The 22,689-nt window shown below is 47.4% G+C and overlaps 1 protein-coding gene across 10 annotated transcripts in view; it reads right to left on the bottom strand.

Annotated features, from left to right (window-relative positions):
• The window catches only part of FAM168B (family with sequence similarity 168 member B), a 104,194-nt gene that overhangs the window by 17,706 nt on the left and 63,799 nt on the right, over positions 1 to 22,689 (bottom strand). For 9 of the 10 annotated variants that reach the window (XM_083178241.1, XM_083178246.1, XM_083178247.1 and 6 more), the window contains exons 1-2: positions 7,136 to 7,293; positions 319 to 381 (exon numbers count right to left, since the gene is read on the bottom strand). The gene's annotated coding sequence lies outside the window, so the exon portion shown is untranslated. Of the gene's footprint in view, positions 1 to 318; positions 382 to 7,135; positions 7,294 to 22,689 lie in introns of those variants that run through there. The other variant, XM_083178242.1, reaches the window with a different exon arrangement.

Genomic DNA, 22,689 nt, shown 5'->3' with positions numbered 1-22,689 from the left:
CTGGTTTAAATCCAATGCTACGCGCTTTTCCCTACATTTTACATCTTAGTACACATATAGTGTACTCATAAGGTTGTTTTTATTTTTACAAATCTCTTTTCTGCAAATTTTTTTCTAAATTTGCATCTATGAGGACACGGGGACGGCCTGAATTCTTAATAAGGCCCTAAATTACTGCTGCTAACCCCACCCCGGTTTGCTTATAGTGTGCCAAGGATTAGTGTTTTGGTGCTGAGAAGTCTGTTAAATGCATATTTATGCTGTAACGATAAAGTAACCAAAAAAAAAAAAAACACACAAAAACCATACTACACTTACAAAAGTTGTCAATGGCAGATGAATCCCTTGATATGGTCCTGTCAAGTAACTTCAAGAAAAACACTAGAATAGAAAAAAAAAAAAATAATAATAATCTCAGTGGATGTCAAATTACAGTGCTAGCAACATTAACAACATGGGATGGGCTTAACACTCTTAGGGCAGTATTCAATGAAAATTTTTACGACGTGCAGCGAATCCTGTTTAGGATTCGCTGCACATTCGCCACTGCCCGCCGCCTCGCTGGCTCCAGTATTCAACGAGTCAGGGGCTCGCTGCCCCTGACCGGCGAATTTGAGTTCCTGCGGCTGACGCCGCAGGGAGCCTGAGGACGGTGGCAGGCAGGGAGATGGAAGTCTCCCTGCCTGCCCCAGAACGTTTGTGAGGGGGAGGTGGGCTCCCCGGGAGCCAGGCTGCCCCCCGGGATAGCCAACAGGGCACCAGGTATTCACTACACCCGATCGTGCATATGTAATGATCAGGTGCAGTGAATATATGAATATCTAATGAGCGGCTCGGCTCCCGGCCCCTGCTGGCTGCTGTATAAAAAAAAACAAAAAAACACATGAATAAAAATAGCATGCCCCTCAGAATAAAATTCCTGATTTTTTGACACCAAATGTAAAAAACAAAACACTTTATTTTAAAAGTTCACATTCCACTTCACCATAAAAAGATAGCTATTGCTACTCAGTGAATCATGGCGATAAAAACCTCGAAATGTATTCGCCATCTGGTCATTGAATAGGGTGATTCACCGTTTTAGTAAAAATAAAAAAATAAAAAAATAAAATAGCCGTACAGCATGAAAATAGCACAAAATCGCCATAAAACATGGCGAATCAGCCTCATTGAATACTGCCCTTAGCTGTAAAGTATAACTTAATACTAAATTAAATAGAGCTGCAGGGCAATCCTGGGTTGTGGCAAGTATTTAGCCTTTCTTGGGTCATATCTGATCATCCTTTTGGTTCAAAGTTCAATAGTCCTTTACTAGAGCCAGTCTCCAATTACGTATCCAAATGATGGGCAATAGGCAGTAGACAGATTCCACTTGCAGGCCTGTTACCAGTTCATCTACTGGATTCAGTATGAAATCCCGGCGTTCAAAATCCCGGCGCCGGAATCCCGACCGCCGAAATCCCGACAAGGGGGGGGGGGGGGGACGTGGTTCGCCCCCCCCCCCTTGCGGGCTCGCTGCGCTCGCCACGCAGCGTGCCCGGTGCCTCGCTATGCTCGGCACACTAATTTATTCTCCCTCCAGGGGTGTCGTGGACACCCCTGGAGGGAGAAACTGTCGGGATTCAAACTGCATCCCCATCTACTGTATGTCCACAGCTGTTGCAGCTTTGTAGATAATGGTACAGAATGAGATTGAATCAGAATCAGCTTTATTAGCCATGTATACTTGCGTATACTAGGAATTTGATTTGGATTGCTGTGCAACAGCCAGTTAGGTACAGTTAAACCGTGACAGATATACGCTAGATGTACCCTGGGGATATAGACGCAAGGAACACATACCTGCCAAGCTGGACAGCGCCTAGGCAGCCATCAGTGGCGCCACTGGTCGTTGCAGCAGCCGGGTAGGTAACAACATATGCAGGGACAGGACAGTTATCAGACAGGGAACATATATTTGCACTTTAAGCAGACACAGTACAGTTACCACACAGGAGATGTGGGGTTACATATGAGTGCACAGTTCCTAGGCAGCCATTTGCGGCGCCATCTTGAGGGGCTCAACAGGCCATCTACCAGAAGGGAGAGCCAGCGTGGGTGGGTGCCGCCACAGCTGAGCTCACCCGGAGCTGGTGCGTCCTGCTTGGGGGCCTGCAGGTCGGAAATCCAGTGCACGGCTGGGGGGGGGGGGGGGGGGGGGGGGGTGATTCTTCCGGCTTCTGGGTGTCATGCCCAGGCCCCATGGCCAATATGCCTACTGTCCCGGCTGGGAGGACGGGGTCACCGAGTGAGCTGGTCCTCTCACTGCGTCCTGACCTGACCTGTGCTGGGGGTGCTGCGGTGATCGATAGTGGTGTCGGGGTTTCGGATGGTGCTGCGGCACTGCCCGCCTCTGGCCGGGTGCTGCTGCGTCCTGCACTCCTCTTAGCCGTCTCCTTTCCTTTCCGCTCTCTTCACCTGCCTCCTTCCTCCGCCTGACTCCTCTGCTTTATCCCTCTCCTACCCTGCCGCAGCCACGCTGCTCCGGAGGCCAGGGGTGGTGGAGCTCCGTGGATGGGAGAACGGAGCTCAACATGCATGCGACCATCCCCCGCCTCCACCTTGCCGCTTAAGCGTTTCCACACTTCCCATGCTCTGGAACCGTGTACACATAAGAGATGTATTATAGTGGTCTGATCATGCCGCTATAGCTCTTTTTGCTTTGCCGAGGTGGAGCAGGATGCCGAAGCAACGAAATGTACTAACACCTCATCTGCCAGAGTGGAGGATTGAAAACTCCTTCTACAGATCACTGCCAAACCCAGAGCCTAGTGCTGATGCGCTAATTGATCCTAATATTATAGTTGTGTGAACAAACGTCTGCATGATGTGAACGCCACACCGAGGACATACAGCGCAAGAATCACATCTCAGATCAGGTCAGCGTCACACAGTTTGCTTTGCGATGGGAAAGAACTAAGACTACTGCTTATATCAATAAAATAATGTTTGAGCAGGGCCTGCCATGCACCCGTATACTGCAAAGTTCCTGTATATTTATGTTTGCACTTACACATGTGAACAGGCCATCACCATAGGGGAAAAAAGAAAAAAAAACGGGTAATGCATGGAAACCTCTGCTGAACTGTTCTGTAGCCATTCCAGCCTTACACCTAACTTCCAAACACTGGTGGTAAATATGGTCTCCGACGGAACTCACTTTAGAAGGGCGATCGGGCATTATTAAACAATTGAATATGGCCCTAATTGTCTTCTGATGTTATTTCAGATAGGATGTATTTTGGTGATTAATTATTGTAACGTTGCACTAAGATTATGGGTAATGTGTGACACTTTTGTAAGGTACCGTGCCGCATAGCATGACCTTGAAGAATATGAGGTAGCTCATGCTACATCACCAACACAAATGTAGCAGGGAAAAATAAATGGAGGAGGAAAAGCTCAGTCAAAACTGAAACAACCGTCACCGCTATTCATTTGTAGCAATAAATAGTGTTCCCTCTAAGCTTCTATTGCAGGGTGCCGCACCTTGCCTGTTTTTAAAACCTCAAAATGCACCCTGCCTTTTTGTGTGCGGCACTGTGCACCCTTATGCTGCTACCTTTGCGCTGATATGCCACTGAGAACTTTTCGGTGTGTGTCATCATGTGTAATGGTTATTACTGTGTATGCCATCATATTTAATGGGAATGATGGTGTGTGGTATAATGTGTAAGGGGCAATACAGTGTGTGCCATAATGTGCAATTGTCATTATGACAGAATATGTAATGGGCATAGCAGAGTATGACGATGTTTAATGGGCATAATCCTTGTGTCAGAGACGACTATTTTTAAAGTCGGACCAGTTTTGTTGGAAACGGCCGTGGAAAGACAAATTTATGACCCTTTTTCGTCAATCCGCGTCTGTTTTCGGCGATACACAGACTTTCCGACACTCGGAATATTAAATTCAGACTGTCGAGCTATTGTCGGATCCGACAAAAACGGCCCGATAGTACAACAGTCAGAATCCCATATTGAATCCACTTTAGCGTTTCTCAGTTTCAATTGGTCAGATAATGTTGGTCACTGTGTGGCATCTTTGGGAAGCAGACAGCAGGCCACAAAAGCAATTAGTGGCCGCCTTTTCACAAAAGATGCCCTTAGCAGAATCTGCATGCAGTAAACAGATATTTTAGGGACAGCTATTATGTGAATATACTGTCCCTGTGACAGTGAAATAATAGATGTCACTATGCCTTCCATGCCCTTTGGGACACAGTGTATGGAAGCTTTGTTATTCTGAAACAAAATAAATAGATAAGGGAATGGCGTCATCTGAAGATGGCATTACCCCACAGGGCAGCAGTGTGACTAGCCGTTTCTAGCGTGGTACATAGCGGCAGCAATACAGACGTCATTGAGAATAATGGGGTCTATTGGCTGAAGTGCAATTTAGCTTCGCTGGAGATTCCGGTGACCACGCTTGCATTAGGCTGTTGGTAAGAGATACTGAAAATAACGCAGAAGCTGCAGTTAAAAGGAGTAAACACAATGCACAGCAACTGCAATTTAATGTATTACACTGTAGAATGAAAACTAGCATACACAAGCCTAGCAGAATCTACAGAGCTACCAAGTGTACAGCACAGTGCCAGTGATTGTACACCGCACTAGCAGCACCTGCAGAGCATATAAGTGTACAGCACATTACTTATGGGTATATATACATCCTTGGTAAGGTGCACAGTCCTAGTGGGCAGACAAAGCAATATAGGTTGGTATACACAGCCCTGACAGAGTTTGCAGTACAGGCGAGTATATACAGCCCTGGTAGAGCACACAGTTATATAAACACCGCCCTGACGGGACCTTCAGTGAAGGCAGGTATACACAGTCCTGGTAGGTCCTGCAGAGCATGTAAGTGTACATTGGGTAAATAAGGCCTTGGCAGCACCTGCAGAGTATAGAAGTGAAGTATGGTTATAGAAAGTATTGGCAGCGCCTGCAGAGGAAACAGGTGTACAGTTGTTATAGAAAGCCTTGGTAGTACATGCAAAGCATTTAGATCAGGGGTGGGCAATAAGTGGCCCTCCGGCTGTTGATGAACTACACATCTCACCATGCCTTGCATCAGCATGGCCAAATAGCAAAACTAATGGTGCGTACACACAGGGCAATATGATCGCTAGTAATATATTGCTCAGCAATATTGCTCAGTGTCCCGTTTTCATCTGCGACCAGAGATGGTCGCAGATGAAAATCACACTGCCGGGAGAAGAGGCAGTGGAAGCGACCATTCAGGGGCTGAAAACAGGAGCGCGCACACAGCGATTTATCGCTGGTGCACACTCCAATCACCGGCAATATGGTCGCTCAGTGACCAAATTTCCAGCGATATTTGCTATAAAAGCCCCAGTGTGTATGCACCTTAAGGCAATGCATACTGGGATGTGTAGTTCATCAACAGCTGGAGGACAGGTTATTGCCAACTCCTGATTGAGATGTACAGAACTTACACAAAGCCTTGGAAGCACCTGCAGAGCATATAGGTGTACAGTACGTATATAAAGCCTTAGCAGCATCTGCAGTGAATTTATGTCTGGGTATATAAAGCCTTAATATATTGCAGGGTATATAACACCTTAGCAGCAACTGCAGAGCATTTACATGTACAGTATGTATACAAAGCCTTGGCAGCACCTGCAGAGCATATCAGTGTACAGTATGCAGAGCATAAAGGTGTAGAGTGGATATATAAAACACTGGCAGCACATATATGTCTACAGCAGGTATATAAAGCCTTGGCAGCACCTGCAGAGCATATTGGTGTACAGTATGTATATAAAGCCTTTGTTAGCACCAGCAGTGCATATATGTCTACAGTGGGTATATAAAGCCTTGGCAGCACCTGCAGAGCATATAGGTGTAGAGTGAGTATATTAAGCCCTCGCAGCACCTGCAGAGCATATATGTGTACAGTTAGTATATTAAACCCTTGCAGCGCCTGCAGAGCATATATGTGTACAGTATGCATATAAAGCCTTTGTCAGCACCTGCAGTGCATATATGTCTACAGTGCGTATATAAAGCACTGGAAGCACATGCAGAGCATATACAGTAGGTGTAGAGTGGGTATAGTAAACCCTCGCAGCACCTGCAGAGCATATAGGTGTACAGTATGTATATAAAGCCTTTGTCAGCACCTGCAGTGCATATATGTCTACAGTGGGTATATTAAACCCTCGCAGCGCCTGCAGAGCATATAGGTGTACAGTATGTATATAAAGCCTTTGTCAGCACCTGCAGTGCATAGATAGCTACAGTGGGTATATTAAACCCTCGCAGCACCTGCAGAGCATATGTGTACAGTATGCATATAAAGCCTGTCAGCACCTGCAGAGCATATAGGTGTACAGTATGCATATAAAGCCTTTGTCAGCACCTGCAGAGCATATAGGTGTACAGTATGTATATAAAGCCTTTGTCAGCACCTGCAGTGCATAGATAGCTACAGTGGGTATATTAAACCCTCGCAGCACCTGCAGAGCATATGTGTACAGTATGCATATAAAGCCTGTCAGCACGTGCAGAGCATATAGATGTACAGTATGCATATAAAGCCTTTGTCAGCACCTGCAGAGCATATAGGTGTACAGTATGCATATAAAGCCTTTGTCAGCACCTGCAGCGCATAAATGTCTACAGTGGGTATATAAAGCCTGTCAGCACCTGCAGCGCATATATGTCTACAGTGGGTATATAAAGCCTGTCAGCACCTGCAGCGCATATATGTCTACAGTGGGTATATAAAGCACTGGCAGCGCCTGCAGAGCACACGAAGGACACACGGATGGCTCACGGACAGGTAAGTCGCTGGTTCCAGATGTGAGAGAGCTGCAGAGGTGAAGACAGATGGGGGCACGATGAAACCAGCTGCCGGTCTATTGCACAGCAGCAGGCTGCTCCCCGTGCGGAGGGCATTAGCTATGTTGGATAGTGGCGAGCAGAGGGTCAGGGCAGCAGGCGGACAGGACACATCGGTGTGGACGGCTAGGCCTTACCCGGAGACACCAGTGAATGAGATGCCCGTACAGATAGCAGCTAACCCCCTCCCCCTGCATTGCACAGCACGGCCTCCGCTGCCTGGTCACCTTTCAGCAGCGATGGGCAGGCGGTCGGTGCGGGTGTAGGACGTACAGCGGGTACAGGCAGACGTGTCGGGATTCTCCTTTCTTCCAGATACTGCGCAGCAACAGCCAGCGGGGCCTTGTCGTCACTTCCGGTTAGAAGGGGCGTGGCTAATGGCGAAAGTGGTCATGTGACGCTGAGCGACCAATCAGTCCAATATGTATTATATATCTCTCTATACCCGCGGTTCTTTTGTGTAAACATAAACAGTCACTAATGCTAATTGCTAATATAGTTATACTCGTTGCTCACTGAAACCTTTTTGCTGATGTACTGTGCGGTGATGCAAAACATTGTCCTGTATCTACTGCGCTTTAATATAGAACATTGCGTGATATTGGTTGCTATGGCCAACACTTCTGAAATTTGAGTGAATCTACCGCCTCTTCATTAAAGCAGTGTCACCACTGTTTGTGACTGATGGGCAGACTTGGCACTATATATTTCTGTAAGGCCTAGTGGCTAGTATGGCGCTTAGACACATAGGGGTCAATCCTATTTCTTGTGGATGATTCGCCACGGCACAGGGTGCATTTTATGGCGGGATGAATTCGCTTAAAAGTGCTCGCACCTCCATAAAGCGAATTCGCCCCTGCAAAGTGTGGGAGTTAGGTAATTCGGGTGCCGTTTTCAGCATTAAACGGCACCTGAACAGCAACTCGCACCCTTCTACGATAATAGGATTGACCCCTTAGAAGGGGAACTCAAACCTGTTATGATGCACTGGTAGAGTGTATTACCACGTTGAGATAATGAACATAGCATACCTCCCAACCGTCCCGATTACCACGGGAACGTCTCGGTTCCTACATCCCTCCCACGGCCGGCAGTCCCCCGCGACAGGGGGGGGGGGGGAGTTGGGAGTCCCCCCTGTCAGTTGCTGCCCAGCAGTAATAGAGGCTTTGAGCATGCGCACAGCATTTATTCCCTCATCCAGAGGGGATGGGAGCATGGCTAGAGGCTCACAGAGCCTCTGGGCCATGCCCCCACAGTGGCAAAACAGGGGCGTGGCCTCATGGGATGGCACAATTATAGGCCACGACCCCTCCGAGGCAAGCCTCGACCCCTATATCGGTGCACGCCACCTTAAAGCCTACAAGTTGGGAGGTATGACCTAGTAAAGTTTGTATTAGTGCTCAAGGGGAGAACCAACAGGCATGTATCATACAGTACTTTCTAAAGAGAATAGGTGGAGAAGTTGCCCATAGCAACCAATCAGCGGTGGGGAAAAAGGGTGGGGTGTGGACTCATGACCTGGGCCCCCCTGGGGAAGGGGACATCATTGTTCTGTACAGCTTGGTAAACATAAACACTCAGCTTAAGGTGTGTTCACCCAGGGGATTATTCTGGTTGATTCCACCAGAGTCTTCCAAACACCGCCTTGCGAATGGTGGCTGGCCGCCACCCATTCGTAGGAAAAATTCTTACGAATAAAACACTCAGCTTAAGGTTACTGTGTAACATCCATTCGCAAGCCCCTGCGAGCGAGGCTGGCGGCAGCCAACCATTTGCAAGGTGGGGTTTGGTGGAATCAACCAGAATAACCCCCTATGTGTTTGTGTGTGTGTGTGTGGGGGGGGGGGATTTAGCTCATTATGCATGGGCAACTGCCGCAGCGCGCATGTGCATGTTTCATAGTCCGTGCATGCTCGCACCCTTGTGCACAGAAATACGCTTTGCGAACAAGTCCTAAAATGAAGGTGTGATGTGGGTGTTTCTCTGGGCGCAGCTTTGCAAAAGGGCACAACTGGGAGGAAACCTGGGCGTATACAAGGGGAGTTGACCACAAGTGCTTGGTGGTGGCTTCGCAACCTTGCATGTACACTTGCAGTGCTCGGAATGAAATATATTCGCAAGAAAAAAAGCGACTCTCAGGTCTCGCAGGGCGGCAGCTTAGCGGACCAATGTTCGCAACACCAATCAGCACACACAATAGCTAAAAGACGTGCAGCTGCACACAATACTCACCCATGCACCATACAAGTTTTCCTCTTTAAACAATTAACTAACCAGATCTTCTCAATGTGCTAATATGTATGTGTGTGTGTATATATAACACCTTAATAGCATAAACTCACCATCGGGTATCCCCCTGGTCCACCCCGACGGTTGATACACTTAAATACAAACTTAACTTTAAACCTTATATAACTTAACTTAAAATAAAGACACGACACAAAGTGCTGGTGTTTCAAAAAGAATGTCAAATTTATTTTGACAATTAACTAAGACTATGAATGGTGGCGGCACTAAAGAACGGTCACTATAGGAAAGGTGGGGTTAAAGATCACTAAGCATACATACAACGCTGGGTGACCACTCTCCCTGGTCAGCCACCAGGCCTGGTGGTGACGGCCATCCCCGGACAGAAGCATGGCCCATGACAATCGATGTCGAGGGAGAGTGCACCCCACTACCTACACACACACAGAGTTCTTAAAGAATGACCGTTCTTTACCGCCGCCGAAGAGGAAGAGAAATGGGTGGGTGGGGCTTCTTGGACAGAAGGTGATCACTCTAACTCGTGATCATTCCTACCCTGTCTAAACCCTCCCCCTGCTCTGATAGGCCTTGTGCCCATCCTCATTACAATAACATGTGTGAAAGTCGAGTTGCATACACGCCATTTTAGGATAGTATGGCCGCCATTTTGGTTCGCAGAGTTGCGCTAATAAAGTTTCCATACCCAAGTCTGTGTGACAAAGTGGACCAGAAGCGTAGCCATACTATTACACATAAATTCATAAGAACATACTAACACTAAATAAAATATAGTTAAAGGTTTAGAATGCCACACATAGCTTAGTTAGCATTGCATACATCTGTCTGTATAGTGTTTAGTACCGTTCCGCTCCGTTTCTTATGCGCAGTATTCCGGTCATTGCGAATATTTCGCAATAGACACGGCCCGATAGTTATGGACATATTCCATATTCCCAAGACAGTTTCGGTTGAAAGTATATAACAAAGGAATCTAGATGTAACCGGTTTCTACAGCTATTTACAACTCTTGACGACGATACCGACAAACAAAGGACTCCTAAAGTTTACTCCCCTGCACCTATTCAAACCAGGTGTATCATCTTACCCCCCAATCACAGTGGACCTGACATACGATCTCTGACCAATAGGAATGGACTTTGACCTCCCCCTTCTGACCCTATAAGATAGGTGACCCAGGGCGGCCTTGGTCACTTCGGCACATCTTCCTTTCCCTGACCTTCGACCGGGCTATAGTTCAACCCTGAACGATAGCGAGCTCTGACCGGACTGCGCTGCGCATATTTGATGAGGAGACGGTAACGGTTGCATTCACGGTATTTATTCTTATTATTGTTGGCTGATTGTATCCTGTATCTGTTTTCTTACCCTAGTAGAGCCTGAATATTGTATTCATTGTTAGTCTATTGCATTACCTGTTATACCTGTATTTTCTATTCCTGTAACCCCCTTTTGTCCATTAGGGACTTAAATACAACTTTTTACGGAGTTCTCATCTCCTTACTACTATACTGTGGTTGTGTCTGTTATTCGCATTTAGCGATAAAGGTATATTACGGACACTGTCCTTAGAGGTATATTCGCAGATTAGAGTCAGAGTACTGCGAAAGGATCTCTTATTAAGGTATTGGTTCTTTGGTGTAAAATACACTATACACTATAAAGGTAAGCTACGCTGCGCTACGCTTTGTTCGCACGTAGCTAGGTATAAAGGGTACGCTGGTTACGGACATAATACGTAGCCTGCGCTTTTCACTTATTGTTTCTTTGGTCATATTTAATCGCCATTAACAATTGGGGGCATCGTCCGTCCGTTACACATTCTGGAGCTCAGTACCAGGCGCGCGGCCTGACCTATACCGGCAAAAGGGTGGAAGTATTTAGTATCCATTGCTGGATAGGCCAGGTCCGCGGCGGTGCGGGGCTCAAGAAGTGCTAGCGTTGAACCCGAAGTACAATAAGTGAAAGCCACGTGTTTTTTTTTAAAAGCATATCTAAGTGTTTAGTAAACTGTACTTCTGCCTGCCACAAGTAGTTTAACGGGGTATAGTGTCTTGAGTTGCTTGTTTATTACAGTATATGTGCCACGTGCGATAAAGTTCGCACACGTGGAGACAAAGGATCGGCGGCTTTTATTATGTGCTGTAAGCACGGTGAACGAGCAGTTGTTTACCAAAAGAAATGGAAAAAGATGACACAAGGCAGCAAGTTAGAATTTCCCAGTGTTGGTAGCTTTGATCCAGAAATCTTATCAGCAGTAAAAGATGAAATATGTCTACTCTCCAGTCGTACGAAGAGAGTGAAGCACATAGAAATTCTTAAATTGTGGCAGAAGGAAGGACAGGAACAATGGGGAATCAGGTGTCTGGCAGTGCCAGATACAATCAGCCACAATAAAAATGCAACCGTAGCCGCAACAGCTCCCCCACCCCCATATGTGCCGAAGGGGTTAATGACTAATAAGCGTGACATGAGCAGAAATTTACCAGTTGCTAACTTGTACCCTGTTTTATCCCCTTATAAGGAAACCCGAGAGGAAAACGAGCAGCTGTTGGCACTGGCCGTCTCCCATGCAATTAACATGATTGAAGGAAAGGCTGAACCAGCAAAACCTGCTGCTGGGGCCCCTGCACAGGGAGAGGAGACGGCTGATGCCAACAGCATAGTCATGGACTCAGGTAAGATAGCACCACACAGCACAGACACAGACGACTCCCAACCAGGTCCCAGTAATGCGGAAGTGGTACAAACATACCCTGTACGCACACTGGAGGTTCCCTATGGTAAGGCAGACAGAGAGGGTGTGATACCTACCAGAAAGATGACCATGCTAAACCCATGGACACGGTTAGAGCTGCGATCCATCATTACAGATTTCCCTGATCCTAGGAAAGATCTGGCCCTAAGCCAGAAATTTGTAAGGGATCTGGGAAACTCTGATGAACCCACCAACAAGGATTGGAGAATCATGTTGAGGGCCTGTCTCCCTACCCACATAGACATCCCGAAATTCATTTAGGACAGTGGATTGAAAGTGGATAGGGAGATAAATGATGAGATCAACCTGGAAAATATACGCCTAATCAACTTACAATTGGGAGTATATTTTCCTGCGGCAGTGGAATATAGCAAGATTTTCACCATCAAGCAAAAGGATGGTGAAACCGCTGGTGATTATTTCACCAGGGCCTTGAAAACGGTATCAAAATACACTGGTGTCTCCGAGCCTAAGGACAACCCTCACCTGAGGGAGATGATTGTCTCTGTGCTGGTGGAAGGGCTTAAAGATAATCTGAGAGCCAGAGTCCAAACCTCGTTCCCAAATTGGCGTGGAATGACAGTGGATGCCCTACGGGAATCTGCTGTGGACCACGACCGTAACATTAAGAAGCACAGGGAACTGCAAACTGATAAACTGATGATGGTTAGCATCCAAGCTCTTACAAATGCCCCAAATAAAGCTGCATACCAACGAAACACCAGGGACACAGGTAGAAAGCAGATTATCTGTTACAACTGCAATAAGGAAGGACACTACTCAGCACAATGTAAGTCAGGAAACCCCAGGAGTTACAAAACACATAGGCGAGACTGGGAGCCTCACCAGGGTGAGACACGGAGATACCCAACCCCTAGACAATGGGAGGAGACAGACAGGTCACGCAACATGCCTCCTCCCCATTTGATGGCTGACACTGTACTAAGGGCAACCCAGGTAAAACAATAGGAAACAGGTCATACCTGTATCCTACAGCCAGTTAGACTAACACAACACCTTAGAGAGGAACCTCAGGTGAAGGTTGATATAGCTGGAGTAAGGCAAACCTTTTTGGTTGATACAGGGGCGGCCAGATCTGTTCTCAACACTCCTCTTCACTTGGGTTTCACTGACCAATCAGTAGCGGCAATTGGGGTAACAGGAAAAATACAACATTACCCACTGACGAAACCAGCAGAGGTTACAATCGGGCCTCTGCATACCAAACACTCTTTTCTGTTGGCTGCAGCGGCCCCGACTAACCTCCTGGGTAAAGATTTACTATGTAAAATGGGATGTGTCATCTACTGCACCCCCGATGGGGTATTCCTGGACACTCCTAGAAATCTTACACAAGAAGTGCAAGATATGCTGGACAGTCCTCAGAGGCTAATGTTGTATTCCACTGTTGTAGAATCAAATCCATCTAGGGTAGCTGAAATTACAGCACAAATACCGAGTTCCCTTTGGACTAAAGATGGACAGGATTCTGGGCTGATGGCAAATGTAGCTCCAGTAGAGATCCGCTTAAAAGAAGGCAGGATAGCCCCAAAAATACCGCAATACCCTTTAAAACCTGAAGTTGAGCTAGGAGTATACCCAGTGATCCAAAGATTGCTCCAACAGGAAATCCTAGTTAGAACTTCCAGTACGGCCAATAGTCCCATCTTTCCTGTGAAAAAGAGCAGGGGAGGGGCTACAGACTAGTGCAGGATTTAAGAGGGGTAAACAAAGTAGTTGAGAGCCAATTCCCCGTAGTGCCAAACCCAGCTGTCATCCTAATGCAAATCCCACCTCACTGTACTCATTTCACAGTCATTGACTTGTGTTCTGCGTTTTTCTCTGTCCCTTTGCACCCTGACAGCCAGTATCTGTTCGCCTTTACCTACAGAGGAGTACAGTATACCTGGACACGACTCCCCCAGGGATTCATAGACAGCCCCAGCATCTTCTCCCAGGCCTTACATGATTGTTTGCAATCCTTTCAACCCATGAGTGGTTCGATACTGATACAATATGTCGATGACTTATTGTTGTGTTCTGAGTCACTGGAGTCATCAGTGGATGACACTAGACAGCTGCTGATGCATCTCTCAGGGACAGGACATAAAGGCCCTTATTCTGATTGACGCGGACTTTACCGCGTACTTTCGGATCGCGTCTTTACGGCGTCTGCGCATGCGTGGAGAACGCTACGCGCATGTGCCACGCCTTGACTCGGTACCAGTTCGGCCAAATCCCGTCCAAAACTGTTCACCGCTATCAGTCGGGAAATAGGGGCGTATTATGGGCGTCATGCGGAATGACACATGGGCGTAGTTTCAAAGTGGGCAAAACGGGGCGGAAACATGGGCGGACACGGGGGAGTACACTTATGTTGGGGGGCGTACATTCGGAAACCACTCCGAATGCACGCGATCAAAAAGGGCAGAAATGTGCGGTGTCCACAAGTGTACTATTGCTTTGCGGACACCACTTGTTCATGCGGTAGGCGAACGTACGCCTAATGACTACAACCATTAACACCTGAACCCAATAGAATCTACTCCTTTACTCATTACTCACTAATAGGCCGCTTGTCAGTGCTTTAATTGAAACCATTGCTGCTTCAAGGAAACCTTAGTAATCCCCCACATATGCTGTACTTGTCCCACACTTAAAAACTGCTAACAATGGACATGACTGAATCTTAATACTATCAATACACATGTGTATTCGACATGTACTCATGAAACCACACATTTTGGGTAAAGTAAACACATTTATTTATATTCATGTCACAGTCAATGCCACTGTGATGCAATGACCATAAAATAATACATCCAAACAATAAACAACATGGCAGGAATGCAGCAAAATAAATAAGAATACCAAACAAATATAATTGCACACAGATGGACTCCAGCACCTCCTATGTGCCACTGCACATGCAGCCAGTGGGAAATGAGGAGGCTGCTGGCCCTTCTACAGCAGGGCAAGCTGCACCTGACCATTCAACAGCAGGGCACCCTACACCTGGCCCTTCTGCAGCAGGCCAACCTGCAGCTGGCTCATATGCACCATCAGCAGAATCATTTGGAACACAACCGGGGACTTCACAAGATAGTACCATGGCCATCACTTCAAGTACAGCTGACAGTAATGGCAGGCAAAAGAGGGCAACAGGGGAACCACAAAGGACATATGAAGCAAGGGCTCATCTGGTTACCCTCAGCACGTGATTGGACACAAGAAGCTGACACACACAGCACAATGGAAGATTTGGGAACACATAACGGTGGAGATTAATGCAGCCACAAGTTCATTTCCGACCACGTTTGGCCTTGGTAGGCTCCTTGGCCTGTGCAGCAGCTCTTCGGGGACGGCCAGATGCTGGGGCAGGTGGAGCAGATGATGTGAAGGGGTTGGCTGGTCTACCCCTCCTGCCAGCAGGGAGTGTTGCGGGTGGTAATGCACCAGAAACGGATGACATTAGGACCCTGTTGCTGGTAACCAGCTCCACCATAAGCTCATTATGGTGGAGGAGGAGATCATTTTGGCGGGTGGCTTGCTCGGCCAGCACCTGAGCACTTGCAGCCATGGCCTGATGTGACTCAGCCATGGCCTGCATGCTCGCAGCCATGGACTGCTGGGTGCTGACCAAGCTCGCCAGGATCTCCTCGGTCCTACGCACCCGTTCTGATGCCAAGTCTCCCTGCTGGTTGATGTCCCCAAGCATCTGGGCCAAGGCGGCCAAATCGGCTTGGGCCGATGCCTGCTGCTGCACAGGCCTACCTCTGGGGCCAGGTGGCACGGACTCCTCCACCTCCTGAGCAGAGTCGTCACCAAGCGGTGGGGTGTCTGTGGGCAAAGATATACACAATTAGGAGACATTCTACGATAATTACTTGCACAAGTTTATGGCATGACCAATATTTACCTTCCAGAAAAGACGCAAACACTTCAGCTGGGGCCTCGCTATCCATCGTGCTCACCCCCCTGATCTCCTCAACTGATATACAGCTCTCGGCCATCACCTCCAGGGGGGTGAGCTCTAGCCCTGATGGCATGGGCCCGGCCCCAGATGTCTGGCTGTGTTCCCACCGCTTGGTCATCTTCCTCTTCAGGTTGGTTTTGAAGTCCTGCCACCTGCAATGTAAGTTGACATATTAATACATGTCACTCCCAATGTTAGCTGTTGCAGCCATTGCTCTGTGCTACATATTACAACATGTGATTAATGTCCCATATATAATATTACATGCAACTATGATATCAACCGTTACAATACACATTCACAATCACCCTACTCTAACTCTCAACGAAATAACATGGCAATAATGTATGTGTATCGTAACAACCTCACGGGCCATTTGCAAAATGCATCTAAGCATCAATTCAATCATTACTTGGCTATTACTGGCCACATGTATCACAAAACAACTTGCCTCTTCTTCACATGGTCCGTCTCACGAACTTGTGGCGCTACTTCATTAATCTCTGCCGTTATCTGTTCCCAAATCTTCCATCTGCGTGTGTGTGTCAGCTTCTCGGATGGACACTCTATCCAATCACGTGCTCGGGGAACCAGGATGGCCAGCTCCTGTGCTTCATATGCCTTATTTTTTTTGGGTGGTTCCGCTGTTGCACTGGCTCGCCCCTTGCCACGTCCCTGGCCACGCCCCCTGGCACCAGTCGCTGCACTTGAAGTGCTGGCCATGGTACTACCTTGTGAAGTCCCCTGTTGTGTTCCAACCAATTCTGCTGATGGTGCATATGAGCCAGCTGCAGGTTGGCCTGCTGCAGAAGGGCCAGGTGTAGGTTGCCCTGCTGTAGAATGGTCAGGTGCAGCTTGCCCTGCTGTAGAAGGGCCAGCAGCCTCCTCATTACCCACTGCCTGCATGTGCAGTGGCACATAGGTGGTGCTGGAGTCCAGCTGGTGAAAAAGTTGCTGCAGCTCTGGGTCCAGCTCTGGTTGGGATCCAGACATGTTTGCAACAACATTGTCACCTTCTAATACACCTTTATATACTGTTTGTGTATCCTGTTTGGCGGACATCAGCGGCAGCTGCGTTCCGTGCGTGAGCGTACGTCGCTGTTTTTTCGCGCCGCATACGGTGGCTGAAATTCCATTGTGTAAAACCTGGCGAAAGTTCGACATGAAATACTGGTCACCAATGCTAACATTGCATAGAATCTTCTGATACACCTGTGACTATTGCACAATACACATGCTATTTTCTAGCATGACATGACATTTGATTCATGACTACTGTGGTATTGTGGCGTTTAATTGCAAGCTAAAAGTAGCCCAATCCCTTAGATAATCCAGGCCACAAGTCATGCAATACTCATCTCTACTGTTATAGACCACACATGTGAGAGCCCTATAAATAGTGACTTGCTGCTAGAATCATTTGTCTCCAGATCTGGACTTGTCAGGGTCTAAGGTAAGCTCTTCCATGCTCCTTGTAGATATGATATCCATTAACAATGTAAGTGTATGAATGTATGCACCATTGCCTCACTGACTACAGATTGTTGGGCCAGCAAAGTGCGTGTATCATTATTGCAACATGTCACATGTTCACTATTTCACTCACAGGTCTTAAACCTGTGTGGGTTCATCTATTGCAGGACAACATGTCCCAGCAATAGATGAAATGTCTCATAGTACATGATGTCGGCAAAAAATGCTGACACCTTTATCTGTGTGTTTTGGACGGTGTGTATTGAGTTCATATTATTGTGTCATCATTAGAGAGTCAAATGGATCTGCGGGATTTCACGGGGCGGCCATCTATTGTACGTATTGAAGGCTACAAATCTATTTGTAGTGGGATATGGCCATTATGTGCATAGGTGCATCCGTATTTATGTTCATTTCTTTATAGGTTGCTGAAGCAATGATGCGCTACATGGAGAGGAGGCTAAGGGCACTTGCGGCTCTCCCCACTCGTCGCCCAAGGAGGCCAGGACGTGCTAGAATCTATCGCACACGGGTGACTCTGTTTGCTATGCCCGATGATGAGGTACTTACTAGGTACCGGTTACCGCCACATGTAATTCTGGATCTGCTCACCTTAATTCAGAGCGATCTGGAACCTCTACACGGGATCACGACAGCAATTCCGCCTCACACACAGCTGCTGGCGGTGTTGCATTTCTGCGCCTCAGGATCATTCCAACAAGTAGTGGCAGTACTTGCTGGAATATCTCAGCCGGCCTTCTGCCGAATCCTGAGGCGTGTGACGTCGGCCATGTTCAGGCGCAAGGGGCACTTCATGGCCATGACATTTGCCACCGAGACCCTGCGCAGAAGCCAGCAGGCCTTCCATCAAATTGCTGGCTTCCCTAATGTGATAGGGGCTGTGGATGGCACCCATGTACCATTTGTGCCTCCATCTCGAAGTGAGAAGATATATAGGAACCGCAAATTGTTCCACTCACTGAACGTGATGGTGGTATGTGGCCCATCCATGGAGATTCTCGCCTTCAACTCGAAGTTTCCCGGAAGTGCCCATGACTCTCATGTCATCCGACAAACCGGGATATGGCAAAGACTACAAGAGCTGGAAGGCCAGTACGCCCTGGCTACTTACGCCGTACAGCTACCCAGCACCGGGCCCACAGGAGGCATTCAATCGGGCGCATGTTGCCACCAGGCAAGTGGTGGAGCGCTCAATTGGCCTTTTAAAAGGTCGATTTAGAGTGCTCCACCGCACTGGTGGTGACTTACAATATGCGCCTGAAATGGTGTCGAGGATCGTGGGCCTGTGTATATTTTTCCACAACATTGCTGTGCGGCGTGAGATACCCTTTGATGAGTGGGAGGTACCATCTGAGCCGCAAGATCCGCCCATGCGCCCATCCCGCGCCCCTGAATGCCGGAGGGGATACCAGCTGCGGGACTCTGTGGCGCAAAGATACTTCAGGTACATGTTATCGAGTTGACAGAACACACCAATTATTGTAAAAATCACCCCTTCAAATAAGTACAGTGTGTTAGTTGTCAGTGTTACAACACGAAAATTAGCCAGCCTGCCCTCCTAATGGCAAAGAAATAGTAGATATTTATCATATGTGCTTAGTTTTGGGGGAAGTTAAATATAGGTGCTAATTATTATACCTTGTTCAAGGGATCTTATGTGTTTGTTATATCTTCATTATTGTAGTTGATACTATCCCTGATGACTGGTGAGTACATTGATTTATTCTGTAATGTGTTGGGGATTTTTTCATGTGTTGATGTCTGATTTGTTTGCAGATATATATATATATATATATATATATATATCTATATATATGATATTTGAATTTATTCACATGTTTCAACATTTCAAGGAGCAGGCAGCCAGGCAGGCAGGCAGGCAGGGCTGGTGTATAATGCTGGTCTCAGGATACCTGCAAGTGTGTGTATGTGTCTTTTACACATAAATGTACGCATACACATAGATGCATAGAGTAAGTAATGCTAACTACAGCTATGCGTTGCTAAGCTATAGCACGCGTTGCTTGGCGGAGCGAGGCGTCATTGGATTTGCTAAGTGCATACACAATGTGTTTTATATATATCAGATTTGTTCATTGCCATACATCAACACTACTGTTTTGAAGGCATGCGAATTTGTCACCATTTGTGTTGGCGCAGAGACGCTGTTCATGTAAAGATGAACAATAAAGTTATTAACACAAATAACTGTGATCAACCAATGCCACCACCTGATTGGTTGATAGATGCCATTGTCAACATGGCGGAGACACGAAGGGCAGAACCCTTCACACATGCGGAGCTGAGGGTTCTTGTCTCCGTCATGGAGACAAGGCTGGGCCGTGCGGGGCCCTTCATCACAAACCGCCATAAGCGGAGGGCGTATGCTGCGGCAGGGCGCCGTATTTACGCCCGCACTCGGGTGCGGAGGTCCCTCGGGCAGCTGGAGAGGCGGTGGTCGGACCTCCGCAGGCGCCAGCCCCAGCTGCTCCAGCAAATCAGGGGCGAAATTGCTGAGTGTGAGTATTTTAGCTATGAAATTTCGCACTTACAACATAGCATCTAGAAACAATAAAATGTGTCTCATGATAAGTGGGTGTCCATGGGTTTAAAAGTCCATAGACTGTTATGTGTGCTTCTTCCTGGTTAACATGCAGTCATGTGGCTTTTATATGTAATGCCATAGCATTGAGGATTCTGATGCATACAATGTGCCAGATCTAATATGTGTTACACATTGATAAATGCCTGGGTTGTAATGTGTGAACAAATTACTAACAATCACATAATAATTTAAATGTCACAATTTGGAATCCATTAACAGTAAGGAGCTACTTTCCTGCATCGTTTGCCATCATTATCACCCTTCCATGTATGTCTTGTTATGGATTAATACATGTGCCCCAATGACCCGACATTGACCATGATGTTTTTTTCTACCACACAGCACGAGCCCGAGCCCGACAGGCCCGTGAAGAGGCGGAGGCAGCCCTGGGCCAGGAGGAGGCCCAAGACCCGGAGGAGGAGGTGGCGGCAAGGGTGGAGGAGGAGGAAGTGGAGGAGGAGCAAATGTTGGAGGAGATGGTGGAGGAGGTGGTGGAGGAGGAGGAGGAGGTGCGTGAGGAGGTGGTGGAGGAGGATGTGGAAGCGGAGTTGGTGGCGGAGGAGGAGGTGTTGGTGGCGGAGGAGGAGGTGGAGGAGGAGGTGGTGGTGGTGGTGGAGGAGGAGGAGGAGGAGGTGGAGGAGGAGGTGGAGGAGGAGGTGGAGGAGGAGGTGGAGGAGGAGGTTCTTGTGGCAGAGGAGCTGGCGGAGGAGGGGGCTGAGGAGGCCACGGTTGCCCCGGAGAATTCGGATGACGAGGGGGAGGAGGCGTGCCAGACCCCGGAGTACCAGCAGATCGGTATGTTAACATAATGCATCATTCATGAAGTAGTTGTACTGGTATTTCTTATGTAGCACTGGTGATAATAAATTTTGGGCCCATCCTATTCATATAGACCCCAAAGTGGGTAGCTACAGATACAGGTACGGGTTAGATGGGGTGTCCAAGGCATCCCTTTCATCCAGGACACCTCTCAATTACACAGGTTTGTGGGATGGGTTGGAGGTCCATTTTGACTGCCACATAACCGTTGTAGTTAAACAGGATCCAGGAGTAAAGGGATGAGTGGATCATTTGTGGATTAAAATCACCTGCTGCAAGCGTAGATTATGACCCATCAAATAGTGGAATCTATATGGTTGCTGAATGTTATTTATAAACTCTAGGATGTATGCTATAAATGGAGTAGGGGCCGGCCTACCTTGGAATGGAGTCACAAGTTGCCAGTGTCCCAGGAGCCTCCTCTACCTAAACACTCCCTGTAGTTCAGATTGTTTTTTTGACCTCACAGAATTGTAGGTTGGTTTAGACAGAATTAAGATTTTGAGGATGTGTACTGTGCATTCCTGACATTTGCATAACTCCCATGCCACGAACCATCACTGAACTTAGACTGAGCAGATTGTGACAAGTTCTTATTGACGGAGGCCATGACATGCTTGTCATTGGTTAGTCATGGGTGGGTTGTGACTGAGAAGAAACACTATGACTGTTATGTCTTCTGCAGAGTAAAGGGTAGAGGCCAAAAAAGACAGTATGTAGTAAATAAGTTTGCATGTATGTATATATGTATGTGTCATATCTATTTATCTATGTGTGTCTCTATCTCTCTACATAGATAGATATATATATATATATATATATACACACATGTCACCTAGCATTTGTGCCATTTATGTCGCAGTATGTGAAATGTATGCATGAATAACATGACTAATTTTTGCCCCTTTGACATGCCCACAGATGACACCACACCAGCAGATGAGGGGGTGCGTGGGGCCGTCCTGCGAGCGGAGCACCACTTGAGGCTCCTTCTAGCAGACCTGCAGGACATCCGCGATCTGCTGCTTTAATTTATTATTTTATAATTTTTTTTTTCTATGTTAATGCTGTTTTTAAATAAATTCTTTATGCAAGTTCACAGTTGTTGGTTTTATTTGCACTTGAAACAGTATATGTGTAGATTGTTTATAATCTTTTACACAGGGTGTAATACAAACCATTGCACTTACATTGCTGTAAGGGTTAATGTGTGCAATGCATGTGTTAGGCATGCTTGTAAGGATATATTGGCATCTAATTGATTCCAATTCCAAATAAGCTGTTTTTTATGAGGATAGGTAATTGAATAAGTGGGTCATGTGATGTATTGCAGAAGATACTTCATAGTGGGTTGTTTGGCGTAAATACTCCGCTTACGGGCGGTAGCACCGCTTGGCTCCCGGTCGGATGCGGTATTTCCGAGCATACTCTGTAATACTCTGTAATACCGTGCAGAATCGGAGTGTTTCTCCCGCACACGCATGGTTTGTATGTCGTCCGTAAACACGCCCTGTTCTTAAAGAGTGAGTCCGTCCGAATGCAGAGGACACGTGGGCGTTTCTACGGACGATGGCCGCATGCGGCAAAACACCGTGGCGTGCGGACCGCTCCGTAAGAATGCGGGAATATCCGCACCGATCTGAATAAGGGCCCAAGTATCAAAGGATAAGCTACAATTATGCCAGACCAGGGTTAAGTATCTGGGCCACTGCCTTACCCAAGGGCTGAGACACCTTACTGTCAGCCGTCGCCGTCCCAGAGCGTCACTGCGTTCTGTCACGTCCGGGACGGGCGGCGGAGATGGAGCGCCGGGGGAGTGTCGGGGGCGTTGCCTAGCAGGGCCCCGAGCTTCCGGCTCTGTTGC

The sequence above is a fragment of the Crinia signifera genome, chromosome 3, assembly GCF_055691185.1.
Source record: "Crinia signifera chromosome 3, ASM5569118v1, whole genome shotgun sequence".
Lineage (NCBI taxonomy): Eukaryota > Metazoa > Chordata > Amphibia > Anura > Myobatrachidae > Crinia > Crinia signifera.
The sequence above is the reverse complement of the archived record's forward strand: the minus strand, read 5'-3'. Positions and strand labels throughout refer to the sequence as shown.